We start from the raw sequence: 24,379 nt of genomic DNA on the forward strand, positions 1-24,379 counted from the left end.
AGTTCCAAATGTACTGTAGAAGTTATGTACAAGAATGCTAGAAAAACCAGGAAATAATTTGTCATGTAACCATTCCATAATGATAACTGAAACAGGAATCAAACTAAAATGAAATGCTCTCAAGTATCAACACACTTTTTCCAGCCACTCTAAAACACTTTCAAAATAACCGTGACAGACATTTAATAAAAGAACCAAAAAACGTAGCAACAGCTACCCAAGCTCCTACCTGATAAAGACCAACTCAAAGAGCTTCAACCATTGAAAAGTCTGCTAAACTAAGGTGAACTATCTGCTCCAAAAGTCTAAATGTCTCCTTAGAAGCTAAAATTGATGACATATGTGTAAATGGGAATTAGAAAATATATTTTGTTGACTCTTTCCTTGATAGTTTTTCCACAGTCAGCCAGAAATTAATTCCCAAACCACTTCTCGTATTTCAACTTCAGGAGGAAAACAAGGAAAAATATTGGTTGTCTCACGGCAAAAGCCCATCTTGGACCATTATGTTGACGACTTCAGGATTAAGAATTCATCAAGAAGTAATTAACAAAAGTGGGAATCATTGTAAGTTCTTTCCATCTCAAAAAGAAAGTCTATCCTAAATCATGAATAATGTGGGCATTCAAATATACAACACTACATATGTAGAGAGATGTATATAAAAAATGAACTCAAAAGAGACTCAGCACTAGGACGAAAACAACAGATTTCCTCCACCATGAACCAGTCACTAAACATAACTACATCCTTGTTATAATACCACTGTGGCCACCATGAATGTCTCCAGCCTACAGGCCAACCTCCGCTCTCTGATGATATCCCAGCCTGTCTTCAGGATACCCTCAAGGTGAATATCTACACTCTGGGTTCCATCTCATCAATGACAAAAATAATCTCATTCATTCTTTTCCAGAATAGCTTAATTTAAATACATTTTTTTCTGACAATAGGCACAGTGTGAGTATAAATATAGTCCTATAATATTGTGAACTTATTGTAAGCTACCTCAAAAAGAAAAAAAAAAGTAAATAGAAACAGAGAAAAGGAAAATAAATAGGAAAAAGTAAGGAACAGGAATAAAGTAAAAAGCAATTCTATATTATGATACCACTGAGCCTGTGCTTTATGTTAAGTACTTGAATGATGGCTTTATCACTTAAGCTGAAAACCTGAATTTCCTCATTGATTCTTATCACAGATTAAATAACAATCATGCCTCCATCAAACTCTCTTGAGTATCTCAGCACTAGCATCCTCTTAGATAGCCTGGACAATAACATGCTTCATTTTACCAACCATGGTTATAAGACACTCACAGATAAATATGCTTCCCTCAGGAAAATGAGGTGCTATTCATATACAACAGATGCTCCCTTTGGAGGCGGTAGATGGCTTTCTTGAATCAAAATATCACCAGCCATCACTGTTAACCTGGGACCTATATAAAAAGTCATGAACAACTTAGCAGACACTACATTGATAGAACTTTGTCAGAACCAGAACCCTTTCCTTTCAAATAGCCTCGTCTCACTAATTTCAGCCCCAGAAACAAATCCTCATGGACTAATATATACCAAATAGATGCAGCCTGTATTTAAGCAGCAAGCATAGATGGCCAACATATTTTTTCACAATAGCAGTTTTCCTTGGAGGCTTTACAAGACATTGCTGCAACCCGTCCACTGTGCCATATGCCCTCCTGGAAGTGGTAGCTAAGGCTAAACAACTGTGATGCACAAGAATGAACCCACACAGTCAGTAATGGAAGGACAGAGTTAATAATGGAGAGAAACACCCATTCTCCAGTGGGGGAAAAGTCTTTCAATCAATTTGGCTGGTGCTGAGATTTTTCGCCCTACTCACACAGAGAACCTCTGAACCATCTCTGATATATGATACCAAAAGGCAACTCTCATCCAAATACCAAAAGATTGTTCTGAAGCTTGTTTTCATTTAATTCCCCACTTCTTACCCAGAAGCCGACCTCCTCAAGCTCCAAGATTGATAAATTTGCTTTCTTTCTTCTCCAGGGGATTTGACAATATTATCATCTGTCCTCTTGCTGATATGCCATCCCTGCTGTACAGTAGTTGATAATTTTTGTTTCTGATAGTCTATCTGGTCAACATAATCATATTAATTTTAGCTTTCAAGACTGCCATTTTTATTTTAGCCTGAGGAGGGGTTTGTGTGTTCAGTCACTTCTCTGTTGTTTCCAACTTTAACAATTTGGTATAATGAAACATATAATTTCTAAAACACACTTTTTTTTTTTTTTGCTTATGTTCTGTCATGAAATGGTGCTAGTACTCTAAAAGTTAAAGACAGAATTACTGTGAGACTTGTGGACTTTTGCAGTGACTGGATGTGTCATGCTGGTTTAGTGCACACAGGAACTTTAATTCTTTGAAGCCATCTCTTCAGCTATGGTAGATCTGCAAAAACCTTAGACCGCAGTGCCATTCTGCCAGTTGACATTAATATGTGGCTTCCAGACTGGGAATCACTGCACTCAGAGAAGCCTGTGAAGCCAAATGCACCTCGTACCTTCTGAAGCCAACTGCTGTCAGAAACATGTTAATTGCGGAAATAACGATAAATTAATACCCAGCATTTTTTAATCTATCCTAAGTAACAATCACAATGTCAGTATGAAGTTGGCAAAGTTGTTATGGTCTCACAAATGGGAAAATCAAAGCATAAAATAGCCAGAACCTAAAATAAGAGCATTCAATAACTACCTTCTTCCCAAATGGCTTGATCTTCAGAGGTAATATTCCTTCACACCTCCCACTGAATTCAACTTTTAGATTTGGAAGTCAGTGCAAGTTGCAGGTGCTCAGTACCTCTGAAGATCAGGCCACCTACCTAGATGACTAAATGAGGCATGGGAGAAGGGAGTGGGGGTGGGAGGGTTATATTTTCCTTAAGCTCCTGATTTTGACAGTGTGGCCCAGGTACATGGAGGATTTGAGTAACAGTCTGTTAAATGAATTCCAGTATTAACTCGTAGAACCATACTACCCCTCAAAACAAGATTTTATTTTCCTGTAGAGTCTTGAACATGAGCTTAGTTAAATCAATTAACATACTGTACTCCATGTGTACAAGTAAGCTGAAAAATCCCTTACATCTCAGAGGTTTTTCTAATTACATAAAACCAACATTCAGAAACTGCAGAACCACTTGGTCTATAGTAAGGATTGGAGTGTGTCTTAAATATGAGGAGGAAGAGAACAGCTCAGCTTAGAGCAGGGTCATTGCTCTGTGTGTTTTGTTTGTTTTTTTGTTTTTTTTTTTTTGGTTGGGGGAGACACACTTTCTTTTCTGAAATGGGCAGTAGCAATATTACTTGGTTGTGGAGAAGGATTTGCTTTTACTGCTCAAAATTGAAGATCAAGAGACAATGTCTATCAGGTAGGTCTTCCAGAGGTGATTTCTTGCCGTGTGTCTTACTACCAACTGCTGTCTGGTAGTAAGAGATTTCTGCCAGCCTGTCTGTTCCGTGGTCCAGGATTGGAGCAGAGCTTTTTCCAGCAGAAGGAGTATCCAGTTTGGTGTTCAGAAGGAGTATCCAGTTTGGTGTTCAGATACTGCCAGTCCCTGAGCTCTGTAGCCTTGAGAACATAATGCAAAACTGATGTGTTTTGCTTTGTTTTTGATTTTTTTAAAAAAATTCTAATTAATTTGACTGTCAAGGTTTTCAATAGCATCAACAGCAGTAATTTAACTTCTGTTACCTGTTGTGGGTGGCTTATGTAATGTCAAATTTTTACTTTCGTGCAAAGCACCCAACTGCCAAGATCATAAGCATTATATAAATTGCTAAATTAAACAACTAAATGAGAGGTTTTGCAAGGACTCTCAAAAGGAATTTATTTATTTCCTTGTAGCTAGAACTTCAGAGCTGTGATATAGTTCAAGAAAGAATGTAATGAGAGGAGTAAAACTATTAGGATTTTATTTTCTTTCAAAACAATTTCCACATAAATACTATCTCATTCCAGGAGTGTGAAGATGCCTCAACCAATTTCACAGTCCCTGGTTGCTAGATTTGGTACACACAAAAAGAGAAAGAGAAAGTTGCACCTCAGGAAACATTATTTCTCTGCTATATGTAGCAAAGCCCAGTGTCTCGCTGAGCCAGGAGCTAATCTCTCTCGTGTGTCCTGGCTGACTCCACATTCTCCCACATGGTCTTCCTGCTTGTGTTCATCATCATCTTCTTCCTTTAAAAAGACGCTTATAAAGTGAAATCAAATTTGAACTCTTTTTTATTGCAGAGCTGCAACCAGTTTTGAGCTTCTCAAGAGTTTTGATTTGTGAGGCAAAAGGTATTTATTATGAAATTTATCAATTTACATTGTTGTTGCTTTAAAAGTGCACGGATTCAGCGCAAGTTATGGCATTTCCAGCTCCGGGCTTTTTGAAATTTTGTAAATTGGCTGCAGTCTTTTTAAACACTGCTACAGTACTCCATCCAATTCTGTTGACCACACAAGGGTCTACAACATGTTTTAGCTGATGGCATTGCTCCTTAACAGATCTTTACTTGCTAAGACACTGTCGGATTTGGAGTGAGAAGTGAACCTGTAAACAAATCCTACTGTTCCCAGATGGCATGGCTTATGACTGTCATCTCCATCTTGTCAAATCTCATTTATTTACTTTAATATAGTGTTACAATAAATACATAATTTTAAATTTTGCATTTATGGAAATAAGAGGGTCATTTGCTAGTTGGAAAAATTTCATCACCTTGTATCAAACAAGTGAAAGATCAGTAGCTGTAACAACAGTGATAGGGTGAATTAATTCATTAAAATGAATAGATATCTAATGTAAAAAGGCATGTATGATGAAGAAGAAAATGATCAATAAAAAGCAGTCAGATACAAAATGTAATGGAATGACTTGATCACAGACTGCATGGATCTCAGCTATTAACCATGCTAGGTAACAGTGCAAATAACTTTTCCACAGAATTATAAATCAGCCTTGTGCCATCAGAGGAAATATGTGATATTTTGAATTAGTCTTTAAAATGACCCTGCTAAGATATACTCGTATCAGGGAATAATAGTAGAGTGCTCTGTGATATGATATTCATTGAAGGAAAATAAGAGATAATGACCATGGTTCGCTTCAATAAACCTATGGTTAAACCACACACAGATATATGCCCAGTCTAAATGTAGCTTGACAATGAAATCAGCCACGGTGCACTGTGTGAAGAACATAGCTGTTAGACAGAACAGCAGGCAAAAAAAAAAAAAAAAAAAAAAGACTCCCTTTAAAAAATGCTGCCAGGTAAGACGAGAAAAAGTGTGGATACAGCACGTCACATTAGATCACCATTTATTAATATATCTTTAAATAGAGTGCTTGAAACCTAACTGTAACTTATAAAAGAAATGAGCATGGAAGAAAAGCATTTCTTCATTTCTTGCTCAGCTTGATTTGTGTTACTTGATGAGGAAGGAAAAACAGTTGATCTCTACAGTTTGCTTATGGTATTGGTTATGGGATTTATGCCACTGCATGTCCTAGTGGTGAAGATAAGTCTTTTAACATGTCACTTTAATATATCTTTGCAAAGCAGTACTTCTCAAACATTTTGGAAGCCTGCTCTTGGCTTATGTCCATCTGTTCACCCCTTTCTTCTGGCAGCTGCTCATCTTCTCCAAGACAGAGTGGTGGGAAGAGGCTGGAATTAGTAGCTGCAAGTATTTATGCTCATTCTCTCACTGTGGTTACATAGAGCTGCTGCTGGCAGCTAACGGTAGTTAGCATCTAGCTAGCTAGTTGAAAGATTTGCAGCCAGAAATAAAAATCTATTCATGTTAGGAACAGAACTGCTACCAGCTTAGGAGGAAACTGAATTGCTACTAATATATCTTGTCTAATACTTGAGTTATTTCAGTCTTTGTGCAGATGCTTGCCTAGAGTTGTTCTGGAACTGAGGGGTAGCCATGAGGGATGCAGTCTTGGAAGAGGTTTCCTGGGTCATTTGCTGTTGCAGAGTTCCATGTTATTTTAACCTTCTGTGCATTTAAGAAGCTACATTTAAAATCGGAAGTAACTCTTTTGCTATTACTGGAAGGTTGTTCCAGAAGTACTGAAAGGTTGTACCAGAAGGTTGCTCCTCATTAGAATACTTTTTTTTTCTAATATACAGACATTTATTACCATGCCAATACACCAAAAATTTTTTTTCTACTCTCCCATATGTATTTATAAACAGCAATTACATCCCCCTCTTGACCCTCATTTTACTGAGATAAATGTCAGGTTGTCCGGTCATATTTCTTTCCTTATCCCTAAACATCCTTGCAGTCAATTGGTGCACATATTAGATCTCCATTAAACTTTCTTGAAGTGGACTGCTCAGAATCTGATATAGACCTCTAGGGAAGAACTATGCCTTTTTAGAGCAATCTCAATACTTTCCTGTATCTACTGGAAATGCCTTGCATGTTACATTCCAAGCTTGGATTTGGCTCTCTGTTAGTTGCTTTACCTTAGTGAGTCATATTTACTCTGTGATCACTTGGATCACTTGGAAAGTACTGAGGACTTTCTGTGTCATTTGCCATTTAGAAGCCCAAAGGTAGAACACAATGTCTTTTATTATCCTATAGTTGTCTCATGTATTATGACTTCAAGACATTTGTGCTACCTCTGTCCTTAAAGTCAAGGGTATTCTCTAGTAGCAATGCCTCACAATGTGAGGAGAGTGTATGCACTGAATCCAGTGTATTTGAGTTTTGGTTCTTTAAAATTAAACAATTTATCTAGCATCATGTTTTACAAGGAGAATTTACTCTGATGGATGAGCAGATCTGCCTGTCTTGCATTAGTAGCTGCATGAAAGAGAAAAAAGGACTGCTGTTCCTCAGACTTCATTACTGCGAACCTTGCTTACCCGTACTTCAGAATGAGAAGGATGTTTGGTTGGTTACATGGATTATTGGATTACTGGATTCTTTCGGACAGATACTGTATTGTGGCTCTTATGCAATTCATTGTTTTAACTTCCTTTGCTTTTGGAGTCTTAAAGCCAAATACATTTTCATAGAATGATCATCTCCTTGAAATTTAAGTCACAGTTGGCACAGCTCTTCTTTGACAGGATTATTTACACTTCATTCTGTATTGCATGAAGGCAGCTCAATGCTATATCTCATTTAAGAGTGTTTATGACCCTTGGTTACAAAACTCATAACTTAATGCTAAGTTCTTTCATTTCTATCATAGTCAACAGCACTCAGGAGGAAAAGAGCTTATGATTAGGAAACTGGTATCAGAGTTGATGAGAGGATCAAAGAAGTGTCAGCACAATCTATCAAATATGTCCTTGAAACATTCAGGTCAACAGCAATGATTTGTATACAATACAAATTACATTCAAAAGCATCATTCTCTTTGAAAGAAGAATAGGATGCTAATTTGGCTTAAGTGACATACTTCCTAGCAAAAAAATGGTACCTACAGCAAAAGAGATATATTTGAAAGAAAGACATTAAAAATGGCTGACCTTAAGCTATAGGAATTTTTGCAGTAATGGCTATGGATAGTTTGCATCAAGTGTTCTAGGACAACATTTCTTTTACTCTTGTCTACTAGAAGAAATACAACATATTGCCTTAATCATTATTTATCATTTGAAATTTATGTATTTGGGTAGCAGGAAGATGCATAGGAAATCTATGGAATAGATAGGTAAAATGTGTGCTGAGTTTCTTTGCTTTATTTTCTTATTCTAATAGCTGCTTTCAAACCATGGTAATAACTACATCTGGATAGGTAGATTTTGGGAAAAGTTACTGATTATACAAATGTGTCTTCATGTTTATAAATTAAATACATGAGGAGAACTTGACAGTAGGAAACGTGTATGCTCATATTTGAATGATGAGAAAAGCATAATTATCTACTAAGTGCAACTAAATAGAGCTGTTGATACAGAAGATATATGCAGGGCAAGGGATTTGAGAACCTAAGTGGGGAGAAATTATGGATATCCATCTGAAACTGGCTATATATTAAATCGGCTAAACCACTGTAGTACAAAACTGTGGCTTAAATTATCCCCAAGTAACAGAATAGCAGAGTACTAAAATTCAGATAATAGTCACAAGTTTATATAAATCCAAGAGAATTACTGAAAGCAAGTTATGAATAAGCTGTGGTCAGGGAATTGAATTGGAACAAATGAAGTCCCAGTAATTCATGAGAATTTACTGCTATGAAAATGTGTCTACCCATCTATCTGATGGTCCTCTGGTCCTCCTCTTGTACTGTTAGTGATAGAGATCCCTTCTCTCTCCCACCTCATATATTGTCATCTGTCAACCTCTTTTTTTCAGGAAAAAAAATGGAATGTTTGAATTATTGATAAATGGCTTGTGGTAAAACATACTAATGCAAATCCAGGTTGTATTGCAATGTTCTGTTTTCATGTCTTTCACTTATACTGAAAATTTGATGTTGTTCAGGAAAAGAAGAAAAAAAAAGAAAAAAAAAAAAGAAAAGAAAATAGGACAGGCCGCTTATCTTTGGAGACTTTCGAACATGTCAGTTCTTGTCCATGTAGTTACAGTTAACTGTTATGTATGCACTTACCTCAGATCATGTCGGATGATGGCTAAACAATATTATGACACTTGTTCAGTTGGAGAGAGTGGTTTTCTCAGTGGACCAATAGCAGAGCTAGGAGGAGAAACCCAAAGATTGTGGGGCCCTGGCAAATGCCCTCTCTTTGCTAGGCCACTTTGCTGCATGAAAGCAAAGTTGTACAGGAGACAAAAATGCTGTTAGATAACAACACCGTACTGAAATTTATTTAATGTACCTTTTTTTTTTAACTATTCTTAAGAGCTTGTCTTTCCCTGGTTCCCTGAAGCTGTAAAACTTTACCACCCACGTTATAGTGAAAACTACTAACGTTAACTATCACTCATAGTGAAATTATGTCAAACCAGATGTTGGTGAGGTTTTTTTAATGACCTACTGATGTCTCATAATATGTTTGGAAAACAGTTTAGAGACCAATTATGTATGTACTTTTCATGCATGTATCTCATGCTCTGCTTCTAATTACTAAGGATACTTCCATGAAAAAGTTCTTTGCTCCTTCATACATCAATGTTTGTTCTCTATATTTTTATATTCAGCCATAGATGTTTTCTTTGAAGGTGGCATTTAAATAAGATAGATGGAAGGATTGGAAAATAAGAAACATACATATGTGTGACAGTTTCCTGGGCTGCAGGTGTCACAAGCTGCTGAGGAATAAATCGTTTCCTGATAGGAAGCCTGTAAACTTGTAGGAGGTATTTTCCTTTTACTTGAGTGCATTGCAAAAAAAAAAAAAAAAAAAAAAAAAGTGTTTTCATTTGACGTGCTGGAGCTCTTTTCACATTCAGTCTGATGTCCCTAGCTTATTTGATTTATATTTTTCCCTTGGCCACAAATGTGGCACAATTCTAGTTTCCTTTGCAAAATGTGGTTAATATTCCATCAACCCTGAGGGCAGGTGGCAGGCCATATAAGGCCACAGAAAATGCTTCTGTTGAAGACAAAATCAGAAAAAAAATGACCCAATTCCATACTAAATCTGCAAAATAGAACCTAGATCAGGAAAAACCTTGTCCAGATGAGATAGATCAGCAGGACTATTGGTTTTCATGCAGATACAGTAAAGTATTATTTGAGCAGTAATGCTTATTTTATGTATTTTGCAGGAGCAGAGTATATTGTCTAGTATTTTCATTTTAGGTTTCACACATTGTTTTATAAAACACATTAAAGTATTACCCCTTGGGGCTAGCTTTAGTTCCTTACTGATGGCAATTCTATGAAATCACTCTGAGCAAAAATGTGAGCACATGTAAGTAAAACAAAAGAACTTGTGTGGCACTTCTCTGTGATGGTATTTCCACCTACTAAATGCTTCTTGTGATGCCAGTCACTGACGTGTAAAATGAAGGTCCACCTACTGCATCTGGATTCCTTCCTGGGGCACACAGGATTTCCAGAAATGTGATTGACACATGAAGCATAAGCTATATTCTATTAGTCATCTTGCACCATAATGTGTGTATTTGAACTTCTTTCTTTCTTTCCTTGCTCAGATGGATAAATGATTCTTTCAAGACATACCTGACTCAGAGAGAGCACATATAGTGGCACAAAAATAAGCCTAATGTAAACCCATGCAGATAGACACAAAAGCTGATGCACTCTGTAATTGTGTTACCAGGGGCATATGTATAAATTAAGATAACTTGGCTCTGCCTTCAGCATAGGCACAGTCTCATCCTAACATTTGTCAGTGACTTCCATTCTAGAAATGGTTTACACTAGTAGCAGGGCAGAAGTTCTCATAGCTGTCTTCAGCTATACAACTAGGTAAAGAGCTGAAGACACAAAGATAAGCAGTTAAAATTTGACATGAAGACATTTTTCAAAGTTGAGGATAAGGACCTCCAAGATAGAAAAATTCCAATTGGCTTTGGAGGAAGCAGTCTCTATGGGATGGTGAGATGAGGGTTTAAGAAAACTACAGAGGGAGAAACTGCAATGGCTAAATTGGGAAATGATTGAGAAAGGGCAGTGAGTGTTTGTTCTGAGACAGAAGAAAACAGCTGGCATTTCATGGAAAACAAAAAGAGAGAAAGATTAGGAAAAGGCTGACTATTAGGGCAGAATGAGAGAGGTGTTTAGTCAGGCACCAGGAGGAGTGGTGATGCTGTCCTCACAACAGAAAGGCTGTCTACAGGAGAGTGCAGTGTGGAAAAACAAATTAGTTTTAAGGCCATTAAGCTTAAGAGATGTCAGAAGCAGCCTGAAATGCAGATTCAGTCTGAGAAGAGGAGGTTCAGGCTGAAGGAGCTGAATTATGAGCAGTCAGCTTGGAGGTAAAGAAAACGATATTAAGGAAGTTGAAAAGATACATGGAGCTTGTGCGCCTGTCTGCTGTGTTACAAAGCAGCCTGGAGAGTGCTGTAAGCCCTTATGGTAACTGAGCTCTTTTCTGTTTCACTGTCAGATGGTCAAGACTGAAATTTCATTCTAACCACATATGGAGCTGTTTTGGGCTGTCCCTTTACTGAGAAACATGACAACATATCTCATCTTGTCAAAAACAGTCAATTTCTGGAATGGATCGATTTTTTTAGAGAGAAATGAATGAAAATAAAGTCTATGCCTTTATCACCTATTTTACTGAAAGTGTTTACACTCATGAACAAGGACTAAAAGAACATTCTATTTCAAAACTCCTGGTAGCACGGTGTCAGCTCAGACACCACATTAATATTGAAGAGGTGATGATTTTTGATTGATTCAATTTCAAAGACTTACAAAAATAAAATACCAATTTAATTCCTTGTTGGCCTCACTTTTATCCATATGCAAATCAAATATATGGATAAAAAAGCATGAAACACCTTCTGTGTGCTCATAGACTTTTATAATGCAGGTATATGCCTACATGTATAGATTCACTATTGACTCTTACCTTACTCAAAAAAACAGTAGAAAATTTCAAATTGCCATTTATTTATTCTTTACCTCAAACACCTTTGATAGACAAGATGTATATCACTGTATATATGGATTTGCACCAAATAAAAATTAAATCGTTTTAGTAGCTCTCTTTTAAATATATATATAAAGTCTAACTGTTTCTAAAAAGCATAGTTTTGTGCCCTTAGGTAATGAGCTAGTATTAGATGTTGAACTGTCCAGAAAACTTGATGCTGTCTATCAGGAAAATCTAACTTTAAAGTTTATTTTAATTTGAAGTGGAGACAAAAAATAATATTTAGAAGAGTAGTTATGTAAAAAAAAAAAAGAAGAAAATATTAAAACAAATAGCAGAACATTGTCCTGGGACAATATTACAGTGTTTTGTTTAATAAAGTTGAAAAGATGAAAAAAACAGGAATGAAAGGAAATGAAATGTAGGAGAAAACACTATTTAGAAACTGAGGTTTTTGTGGATTTTTAAAAAATTTTACTATAGTTCTAGAAAGCACTTTAATATTGATAAATTTGCCTTTTTGAAAAAAAAAAAATCCGAAGCACTCTAATATCATTTTGGCCACATCTGTTTATATTTCTAGTGCTTTACCTAGAAACGTAGTTCAATTAGAGGGCAAAGGAGCACTGTGTCCTCCCAAAATGAAAAGTCTAGGTCATAAACATCATCCAAGGTGATAATAATGAATAACAAGCAATTCGCCTAGCAACTTGCTACACAACAAATTGCTCACACTCACAGGATCAAGCATGAACCACTGTGCTTGGTCCATGGAGTGTGGTCTATTCTCTTTTCTGTCCCCATTCAGAACCCAGAATATATAGAATACATATTGGGGAGGGGATGAGTTTTGTTTGTATAGACTGCAAAATGGGGCACTGCAGTTCAGTCCCTCAAGATTTATAGGAATTTCTTTTCCTTATTTCATTATCAGAGGTCCTTTTATTTTGACTTTGCCTCTTCATAGGAAGGAGGATCCAAGCAATGTCAGCTCCACTTCTTTCTCAAACAAATGTCCTGCAAGATTTCCTTTCTGTGCTTTCCCAGCCCATCCTCCCTCAGTAGGGTTGATTTTGAGAAAGGGATATAAGGGAATATTGCTATCTGGGCACTTAGATATAAATCATTTGATTAGGAGCCAATACATTATGAACTGGAGAGATGCAGGAAAGCATGCTGCAGCCCTTCCCACAGAAAAAGTTCCCTGCACAGAGAAAGTCACTGGAGCCTTCTTTCTCTGAGGAAAAGGAATTGAAGGCTAAAGACCTTGCACTGCCTCCAAATCCCAAGCGTCAGCAGTATATCTTTGTCAGTGTTAATATCAAGAGGTGATTTCTGATTAGATCTGTAGTAGGCCTCTGGTCTAATCTCAGGGCTGTGTGTACGAGTCTGTGTGGCCAAGCTTGGTGGATCATGGCTGGCATGTGATTTTGCCTGTCCTCATTCCAGAAGATCATTGAAAAACAGTAGCAGCATTATCTCTGTGCAGCTAGCCCCATGCAGATACACTGCCTTAATATTTATGCTAGCTGTCTTCTCGGTTGAACTTAGGTTGACCTAAGGGCACAAATTCTTAAGAGGATAAAGCAATTAATATGTGCTATCTGTTCCTCATGGAATGAGGGAAGAAATTCATCAGGAAAAACAGGCACTTCTGCTCCTGTCACCAGCAACTTATGGGACAAGCAGCTGGAGGATTCCAAGTTCACAATTAGGATTCTTTTAACACCAGTTGATCAGCCCGTGGGAATTAATGCAACAAAAAGTTGCAGGAGAAGAGTATATTACATAATCACAAAGAAAAATCTAATTTCATTTATGTTCATTTTTTTCTGTAGTCGTGCAAATAGCTGATAAAACCCAAAGAAGCTCCCCTTCATTTCTTGAGTAACTACACTGAGTTTGATAGAGTTATATCAAGAAGCAGTTTAGCCTATAATTCTTTCAGGATTTTCCATCTGGTGAATAACAAGAATGTGGACTGAGAATGATTTTAGAATAATGGCATTTATGGGTCAGAAAAGGACATGCAGTATATGGACTTACTTATAAGTTTTAATTAGGAAAGAAAAATGTAATTGAGGCCCACAGAGAATGTAGTGGACCAAAAGAATGAATTATAATTGTCATGAAGCTAACCCAGACACAAACCAGGGATATTTAGCAACTATTCTCCAGACTATTTCAGAATAGAATGTGCTATAAATCACTAACTGTTATCTGTAGGTGTCCCAAAGCCTGGTTAGGAATGCTCTGCAGTTGATTGTCTTCAAAATACTCTGATTTGTTGAAAATGAAAACTTTCTACAGATATGTATCAGATGCACCTTTTTTTTTGCCTAAGGGTAGAATTTCATTGAAGAGACCCATTGTCCTGATAATATCCAGGAGCTGGTGGCTTCAGTCAAGGCATTCAGGAGCCTAGGTTCAATTTTCTATTCTGTTCTATTTGAAATCTCACTTCTTTTCCAACTACTTTTCATGAAAACCCTACTTTTCATATTCATGAGGAAAGATTTTTCTGACACTTCATCATTTTCACAAAACACCAGGATTTGTATTTTTTCTGTGCAAGCTTAAAATAATTGGCAGTAACATTAATTTGCTGCTAGTGATGCATCAGCAATAAAAATAAGGCAACAATTAGCTCTGTATCTCTTGCTCATTAAAAAAAATCAGAAAAAAAAATGAAAAAAATAGTTGCTTGTCAGTTGCAACTAGATAACTGTCCCATAAGATACCTACTATTTACTGGAATGATGCTAATAGTGATAAAAGAGCCTTCCCTGATACCTCTGTAGGAAACGATTGCTTAAAACATAATTTGTTCCAATGTGCTTTCAAATGTCTTTCAAATGTCTGTAAATTTCCAATGAGGGTTGTGAAAGTGATGGGCTTTCATTTATTTACCCACTGTTGATGACCCAAGATCCCATGCTCAAGTCTTCTCTCCGCTATCCTCTCATTTAGCAATAGATACCCACTAAGTAAGAATAGCAAATAGAGCAGATTTTGCACCCTCAGCTGCACATTTTCACCATTCCAGTGAGCTGTTGTAGACTGCACATATGTGAGGATAGAATCAGGCCTGTTATGTTTAGAACCCGACAGTGTAAGTTCATTCAGTAGGTCATTCAGTCCGGTCACAGTCCACAAGCCATTTAGGTTAGAGGACTGTGTTCACTGAGATCTAACATTGTATTTTCTGTTATAAGGCATCTTTTCAAGATTGTTCATTTGGACTATTCCAGCTCATTTCTCTCTCAGAGGTGTGTAAGATTTTGCAATAGAGACAAATAGAAATAATAGAAAAGTCATAAAAAAATAGAAAGGAGCTGAAAGAAATCTGAGAAATTCATTTGCTTTGAGACAACATCCACTGTACTTAACTTATTCCTGACAAATATTTGTGTAACCCGATTTTCAAAGCCTCCCATGGTGTAGACTCTACTTCTTAAGTTCTCTGTTCCTTAAGTCTTTGTTGCAGTTTTAGCTCACTGCTCCCTCATGCACTCCATGGGTGCTTGTGGAGAACTATTTTATCCCTTCCTATTAGCAGCCATCTTTCATGCAGCTGATTGGGCTAATATGTCTCTCCTCTTTTCTTTGTTTCCTTCTCACTCTTTCAATCATGGCTGAGCTTTTCTCGATTTTTCTTGAGGCATAGAGCTTATTGAGTATAATCACCCATGCTGAAGACTCATTGGCGCTGACAGAAGTGGAAGGTTTGTTTATCTGTCTCATGCTTGGCACTCCTGGCTGCAATGCTGCACCACCATTCTACACATCACAGTTGTTTATTTCCGTCCTCCAGCTCCTCTGAGCTTCCTATTGTCTCCTAGTGCCATAAGCATATCCTTTTTGTTTTGATTTTATTTTGTGTGTGCTTTGTTGTTGTAGTTTTGGGGTTTTTTTGTTTGTTTTCATCCCATTTTCCTACATATTAATTCTGTCCCGCACCAGACTCCACACAGGCCATTGTCAAGCCCAACTTCAAATACTCTCTGGTTTCCTATGAATTGCCAATAAATATTTTCACAGTATTGTTTTCCAATCAGCTTTTTTAGGTTATTATAGTTCTGTTGTCTTCAAGTTGCCTAAGCTGGGTTATGAAACTATCATTTGAAGCAGAGTCAAAAGGCTAGCTGAACTCAAGACGTAAATTACGTTTATTTTTTCCACTAACCACAAGGTACCATATGGCACCATAAAAGAGAATTTGGTTTGAGAACTGTTGCTCATAAACCCATGTTTGGCTCTCACTTCTCTCCTTGTTATTTTCTAGTTGTTTACAAACAATTTGATTGATAATTTGTATCAGCGTATTTCTGGGAATTGCTGTTATACTGATTTGTCTCTGAACTTTCTGATCCTCTAGTTTCTAAAGTTATGCCCAGTCCTTTTTTTTTTTTTTTTCCCAGCCTTGTAGTACCTGATCTACCCTTCATACAATCCTAGAAACAGAATGAATTACAGTGAGGGTAACACAGCTCCAGCCTTCCAACTTGGCTTTTAAATGTCGGGGTAATGTACAAAATAAACCTGTCCAGTTTTGATCCCCCAGCACAATTGCCTGGAACTTTATCCAAATACAGCTAAATGGACTCAGATAACCTTCCTTTTCCCTCTCCTTTGGTGAACACCACTCTTATCTTGCCCTACAAATTAACAACTGAGAAAAAGTGAGAGCTCAAGAAGAGTTCATTCAGTATTGCATCATTTTAGCCTTAACAGTAAAGGTATCTGCTGCCATAAAGTAGCATCTTTACAAAATCCTAAGTAATTTTTTTTTAATTGAAAGGGACTTGACTCTTCATTGTAGTTTTTCTAGGCAAATAATTTCCATGCAGGCAAAAGAGTCATTTAGGTTGAAGTAACGTTTTTCAAAACAGACTGCAAAATGGCCGTGCTCAGTTGCTTGCTGTGTACAAAGTCAAAAAGTGCAATATTGAACTGCTGGGAAAATTGTGCCTTTTCAAGTATTCTCTGCCACTTCAGCAGTGTTTGTTCAAAGTCATTACTAACCTTTGGCATCTCATCTGGTCTACAGAACACTTACCACTAGGGTTATATTAATATATGAGCAATGGCAAAACATCATAAAAAAAGGCCAAGAGTTGGGACTATGAAATGCAAAAGTCAGGAAAATCAATAGTCTAGTTCAGACATGTATAGAAAACAATGTGTTTAGCGGTGTGCCACAAGAATTAGTTTTATTATTCCACTACCTTCCACTAGCCAAATTAATCCTTGTACTAAAGTCATTTCCACCTGTCTTTTTGACTTTTAGTTTAACATTCACTTTGAGAAGCTGTTTTGTTTGTTGAGAGAGGTGGGATAAAGGACTCAAATTTGTTTTAACAGAAAAAAAAGTAGACATTTCTACTGGTGGAAAATTTATCTGCAGAAGCACAGTTGTCTACTTTATAAACCACTACATATTAGTTCACTGTATAGGTCTCTTCTTACCATCAGTGGAAAGAAATGGACACTTTTGCTGTAGGATTCATCTGCTGTATTTCTGACCCCTGCCTTCAGATGACAGGAATCAGACCCTGAATGTTCCTACCACTCTTTATGGACCATGAAGTCCAGTCATCTAGCTCAGAGGTAAACATTTGCAATGTAGATATTTTCATTTAGAAAAATAAGCACTTCCCTTACACTTTGCAGCTATCCTCTGACTATTCATAAACAATGGTGAAATATTTGTGTACATGAGGCTGGAGCTCATTCCCAGGCAGGTGCCAAGCTGGAATCCCCATACCAAACTGTGCCGTTGAACTTTTATTTCCTCCCTCTTTTCACTTATGTTTTATCATTTCTTCCCCTTCAATAACTAGCCATTCATCAGTCATGCTGAATTACAGCGAGACGCTTCCTCTGCTCAGTTCACGTTAAGCGTAGCTGGCTGGCTGCTTGAGGCATCCCAGTTCAACCAGAATGTATAAGGTGCTTTTTCTCCTTTCTGCCTCAAAATAACCTGTGGTACGTGTAAGGGAGATCCTTAGCAATGTGGCTGTCTCTCTTCGCTTATCTTCCTTCCCATGGTATGCCTGGAGCCAAAAACTGTACCAAGTGAAGCTAGGATGATCTGCATCCTGCCAAAGATTCAAATCCAGTAACATCTGAGTTTTGGTTGGTCCCAAAAGCCACACTGTGTTTTAACTTTGAAATTAGAACAGAAAATGGAGATTAACCAAACCCCATATCCCATTTATCCCATTTCTATGACTGAAACAACGGAAGCATAGGATAACCACTGTCTCTACCCATGAAGGTGTCAGGATGAGAAGAATTGGTCTTGCGAGGTTGAGACTCATTGGCAAAGTTGCCCAGCAAGGGACCTGCTTACCTCTATATTAATCTTCTAAAGCAGTCCCTGAGGATTTTTCCAAAATTAGACTAGCACAGGGACTTTGGGACAAATCTGGAGATTTCCCTGTAGATTGTTCTTCACTAAGTTATATCGCAATTACTGAAGTGACCAATAGAGCAGTGTTTGCTTTCTTTTAAAGCATAGCTAGGAACAACCTTTTTTGCTACACCTGTAATTAATAGAAAAATGACGTTAACTGAATTCATTTTATGAGGTCAAGCCAAACACTTAATTAAGGGTTGCACCACACTACTGTCTGTCATCTGGAATTCCTCGCTATGCATATCCACATTTAAAATGAATAGGAATTGTAATTTAAATCGTAAGTTGTTTTAGCAGGCTTCCTTTGGAGTTTATGAGTTTACCTCGCCTGATCAATCCACTTGTGTAGACCAAAGGCAGAAAAAAAGGTCTGAACATTCCCTGTTAGCCACCAGGTGATCTTTGACTCCTGGGATAAAGTCACTGAGTTGAAGAATTAGACATATAGGTAGGTTGTTCCCAGTAGCGTTTTTAACCTGATACTCTCTCCTTGCTGCTACACTGAAATGAAATTTCTTTCCCTTTCTGGCCAAAAGGCTGGAGTTACTTTGTTTTCTGTTGGAATTCAGGAGGGAGCTTCTTTTTATACGTGTTATCTCCTCTTGTGGGTTCCAGGCCTGTCTCCCTGAAGTTGAAAAGGAGAAGCAAGCTCTGTCTGGTTTAGATTCTTGTTAAAAATAAAGTCAAATCCAAATGGTAAAGCACGGGATTAAGTTCTGGAGGTGGTCACTGGAAAAAAAACCTCTATCTATCTAGCTTTTGCACTGGATATGAACCAGAAAATCTATTCCTTCTGTTTACCTCTGCTTGGGATCAAGGTTGGCAATGTGTATATATAAATCAATTACCTGCTCTTAATATGTTTTTCCCCACTTTGACCTATTTTTGATACAAAAGATGGTGGCTTCTTACTTATCTTTCTGACACCTAAGGGTGTCTTCAGAAAAGCACCAGAGAAGCACCATGGAAGCACTTGCAGCATCAGATAGCCGTGGAAACAGGAGAGTGGAAGAGGCAGTTGCAGCAAGTTAGAAATATGCCAGTATAACAAGGAAGATGGCTGATTTTTCTCTCTGTCCTTCTTCCGTGTTATAACAGATTAAGCCTCAGGAATAGACCCCGATGCATATTTATAAACCAAAAAAAAAAAATTTGCAAAATATACATATGAAATCTCTGTTCTATATAGTGAAAAAAAGTAATGGCAGCCTCATCTACTAATGACAAAAGAGATCCACCACGATTGCTTTTTTTATGTGTTTATGCAAATTGGTAATGCCCAAATATGAGAAAACGATAAGCCATTCACAGCAAAATAATTTAAAGTGTATATGTCTAGGGATATATCCACATGTTTCAGTACAAATTCTGTGTCTTATTTATATGAACAATTTGCAGCTGTGTTGGTATACATATGAATCCCATAGAATCTGATTTCCAGAGAGTAAATTTTCACTCTCATCTTCATTTGTAGAAATTATTTTTTTATTTGTTATTTATCTAATGTTTGCCCCACATTGTCATAGATTTTCTTTAAAAAGTGATTATCCTTATAGGATTTATAAATATAGGATTTTTGAAAATGTATATCTATAGTATGATTAAACCTGATAGACTGCTACAATAAGTCCCAGAAATTTAAACTTAAAAGAAAAAAAAAAAAAAAGATGATTTGCAGCTCAGAGATTTTTTACGGACTTCAGGATGAATGTAAATGTATTTTCTTACCTCATATGTAAAATGACTCAAAGGTTATGATTCTATTTCTCTTTCTAGCATAGGCAATTAGCGACAATTTGCTTAGCAACCCAGTATTGTGATTAATGAATTACACATTATTTTGTATATCATCCCATCTTAGGCCAGGAATAAAACACTTGGAATATCCTAGCCATGTGCATCACTGTATTTGTCTCAGTGGGCCTGATAAGCTTCAGCATCAAAGAAAAATCCATCAAGACACCAACAACTGCCGCTGGGGTTGTTACACCCTCCTGACCTGCCACATCCGCCAGGAGAGACTCCCTGGGCAGCCCTCTGTGTCTGCAAGTCCGGACTCTCCTGATCAGTGTGCACAAAGGTGTTTGCAGCTTTACCAGGCTCCAGTACTCCTGTGATGGCTTTGGCTGCTTTTGTTTTTCATGTTTTGTCTATGTCCTGGTTACCTGTTTCAGCCTGGGACACTGAATATGTCCGTGTAGTGAGAAGTGGGAAAAATATGCAAGCAAGAAGAGGCCCCTCACCAACTTGAATCATTCAGGCTGGGAGCCACCCAGAATTTGGAGGACCATCCTGCAGCAGGGTTGCTGCCCTGGCTGCTGTGATGCACTGCTGCTCTGCATTTCTTCCCTTCCTGGGGGCACACCAACAGTTCAGAAAAAGAATGGAATTCCACTTTTTCTGTGATTTTTTTTTTAGTCATCCACTTGATGGAAAGCTATGGGGAGCCTTTAAATTAGTGCTACCCCCAACCATAAAGAGGTGGGTAGTCAAATGCTACGATTAAGCCTGTGGTGATATTTTTCCAGGACCAAGAACAGAAGACTTTTTTTCAGTTTACTCTGAAACTTCTGAAAAGCTGCAAACATTGGCTGATATTAGCTGATGTTGCTTGAATACATATGAGGTATATTTGTATGGAGTTTGTTCTTGAAGGGAATACAAACCCTCCAGCTAGTCTGAAAGAAGTTAGAGTGAGATTTTTCAAACTGTTTGTCCGTTGTTTCTGAAGGATTTATCTCCGTCGGTGCAAGGGCCAATTCTTCCACCATGGCTACAGATATAAATCTACAGTGTCATCAGAGCTGGACTGGTGTATAAAAGTAGCAAAACTGGGAGGAAATAAAGTCTGCTCAGCGGAGCTGAAATTGAGTCTCTTTCTCTCCCCTTATTCTATATTTGTAATCTCAATTTTTAAACTCGGTGCAACAGACCACATTACAGAAGGGTCATGAAAAGATGTTTTATGATCTTCAAATGATAAGTAATGAAATAGAGAAAATTACACCTCGAAAAGAGACTTTCAAGCTGGAACACGCTGTTCTCAGTTCCCTTTCCAGTAGTCTTCTCATTTCATAACTTGGACATCAAATTATAAAATTCACAGCATCATTTTATGTATGACAAGACCATTCCTTAAAAAAATTAAACATATAAGGGAGTCTAAAAGTAAAAGTACTTTCACAGTACAAAAAGGAGAAACCATGTATTTGATGAGATTTTTATCTGCATACAGGTTTTTGCTCTGCTGCATTTTCTCCTGTGGACCAGAGCGAGTGTCAGTGCTGCACAGAGGTACCATGTGAAGTGTGATAAAGGAAAGGCTGTGCGTTCCCCGTGACTCAGCTTATCTTCCCACCCTCAATGTCCTCACACCACATTCCCACTGCTTAATTTTTCATTATTCACAACAAGAGCCATCTAGGATTACACAAAATACAAAAAAAAAAAAAAAAGTACTTTTTAAATTGAAAAAAGAATCAGATAAACTTAAAACAATTAGGAATAACAGCAGTCTGATAATAATGGAGAAAAAGAAATGTTATTACAAAGACAAAATCCAGGTCCCTCTAAAGATGATAAGATGTTACAAACTCTGCAACTTCATTGCTCAAACTAGAAAATCAGGAGAATTTCATAATGCATGCTGTAATAAATATTAGTATTTCCCTTCAAAAATGTTAAGTAATACTCCAAAAATTGAAAAGGTGATTAATTAAAAAAAAAAGATCTGTAACAAAAATAAGCTGTGCCTAGCTTGACATTTTTGTCTCTAGTTGTTTTGTCACAGCCAGTCTTCTCTCTGAGTAATTTGTCTCCTTAGATAAGGACCTTCGAGCAAGTATCTTCTTGTCATTCCTGTCTGATCGGACATTATAGAGCACCAAGGTGAATCCACCACTAAGTGACATGGACCGTTGCATCCATTCAGATTCTTGCCAAAAATGCTTGCTATTGAGGCGCCAGTGCTGGGGCTTTACCTGGGGTTCACCAAACCGCTGAGCTCAGCAGGTAGAGATGTGCTGAGTGTTAGTTGCTGTTTCTGGCTAGGGAGGTAGTCCTGGCTAATACAATAGCTGACATTGTGGGGTAAATAATATTTAACGCGGGCTGAAGTGTACCAGAAATGCACCACAAACTTTATCTGCTAGTTAAACACAAATGAGAACGTGTGCAAAGTACATGCAGTTATACCTAGGTAAGAGATGCGAAAAATATAGCATTCAGTAACAAATGGTCACTTGAGAGTTTTGCAGTGACTCCCACAGCCTTGAGGAAAGAAGCTGAAATATACTTAGTTTGAATGATAAGACATTCATGATGCCATGGTGTGACATCCATTTCTGGGAATGGGATTATCTCCTTCTGGTTCCTTCAAAGTGCTGGTAGTCTGTCATTGCTCCCTTCACTTCTCAGGCTTCCTGTGATACTCTGCTTGACTTCCCAGGTTCTTTGAATCTTTCTTCACCTCCGTTTTTATTACTATTTCTCTATGCTCTCTAGGTGATAGTTTTTACCTTCCCTACAGATTTCTATTTTCCATTCCACTTTCTTTTTCATTTTCGTTTGCTCTCTGGGTCCTAATATCCACACCGATTTTTGGAGATGATCATTTTGCTTGTGTGGAAGGAAAAAACAGTTGGCGTATTTGAGAGGTTAGGGCATATGACTTATAAATTTAACTCTCTGGCCTAGATCTGGCTTGTCTTCCTGGAGCCTCTCTTGGATAGCCCATTGTCAATTCAAACTCAATATTTTAAAAGCAAGTTTCCTAGTTCCTAACTTCTCTCTAGTGTTTTGGGTGACCCCATTATCCTCCCTGTCACTTAGCCTCATAACCTGGATGTTACCTGAATTCTCTCTCAGTTTTCTCATCAAAACTATAACAGGTTCCTACATAACATGTCAAAGTTACCGTCTTTCTTACCCATTCATGCAATTAAAATCGCTGTCTAGGGTCTAAGCTGTCACCTCACATCTCTAGCAAAACCTGCCTTTTCTACCTCTTATCTACCCAGAATACTGCTGCACATTGATTTTCCTAACCTGCTGCTTTAACTGCTCTCTAAATCCGTCTTAACTCTCTACCACACAAGTCTCAGCTCTTTCCTTAAGGTCTCTTCTGTCATGTCTTTTTTCCTCTGACTTCTTGCTTCCTATCCTTGAAAAAAGTCAAAACTGTTCTGATCAGCCCAGATACCAGACTCTGCCACCTACCTTTCAAGTTTCCAAACAAATATCTTCCTCCTTTCCTTACTCTGGTGCTTGGAAAAACTACCCTGAAAAGGTACTCTATTATTCTCCTTCAAATCCATGATCGACATTTTCCCTGGATGCAGTACGTATAAAAATTGACAATGGATGTACTGCCGCTGTGTTTGCACCACTGGCAGTGGTGATTAATATTGTCTGCAGAGGTCTTTCTGCACCTTAACCTACCTGCATGGGTTTGCTCTTGCATCTTAAATTATAGGTCCAAAAGGTTAGAAATTATAGCTTGTTCTGTGTTTGTACAGCACCAAAACGGGTACTCAGAAAGTAATTGACCTGTCAGTATCTTATCAAAGCATTTCTAAAAAGGGTGCTTCCAGTCCATTCCATATCTCCAAGATTTTTGCTGAAGCTAATGGCTGAACTAGACAACTACTAAAGCAAGAATTGAAAATGGAGATGTGGTTCAAAAGACCTTGTTCAAACAGAATTAACAACTGACATGTCATTCAATTAATTTTCCTCCACTTAAATAAAATAAATATTTCTGGGTCAGCACTAGAAAATAGTTCACCAAACTTCAGTCATAAAAACTTCCTACAATACCACCCACCCTAATGAAGAGATGCCACAATATAGTGATGCTGAGCTACCGTCCTTAAGTTTCTAATAATATCAAACTTGAATCTCTCCTTCTGAAATTAAACAAACAGCAGCTTTTCCCATCTTTTTCATTTGACAGAACAATTTGCTTGCTTGGGGCTTCTGCAAAACAACTTTCAAAAATAGTCCTTGTTCTACACGAAATGCCAAAGTTTGTTTCAGCCTTGCTTTACAGGTCCCATTCTGCAATCTTCTGAGTCTCTTCTTGTGTTCTGCTGGACTGTTTTACTCTTCTCCTAAGTTTGCTGTGGAAAAAAGGGCACAGTAGTTCCACAGTGACCTAACCGGCATCAAGTAAAAGAGAACAACTACTGTCTGTAATAACTTACTAATACATCTGGGAATGTTATCAGCCATTTTTAAGACAGGATCATATTGCTAATTTGTATTCAGCTCACGGTATACAATGCCCCTAGGTCTTCTGCTGGCAGAGTCGCTGCTTCACCAGTTATTCCTCATTTTGTATTTGTGCATTTGATTTCTCCTTGCTAAGTGTATCGCTTTGCACTCGTCTTTATTGAATTTCTTCTTAT

This window comes from Tinamus guttatus, unplaced genomic scaffold (assembly GCF_059628265.1).
Source record: "Tinamus guttatus ecotype Peru unplaced genomic scaffold, ASM5962826v1 Tinamus_guttatus_pri_ptg000470l, whole genome shotgun sequence".
Lineage (NCBI taxonomy): Eukaryota > Metazoa > Chordata > Aves > Tinamiformes > Tinamidae > Tinamus > Tinamus guttatus.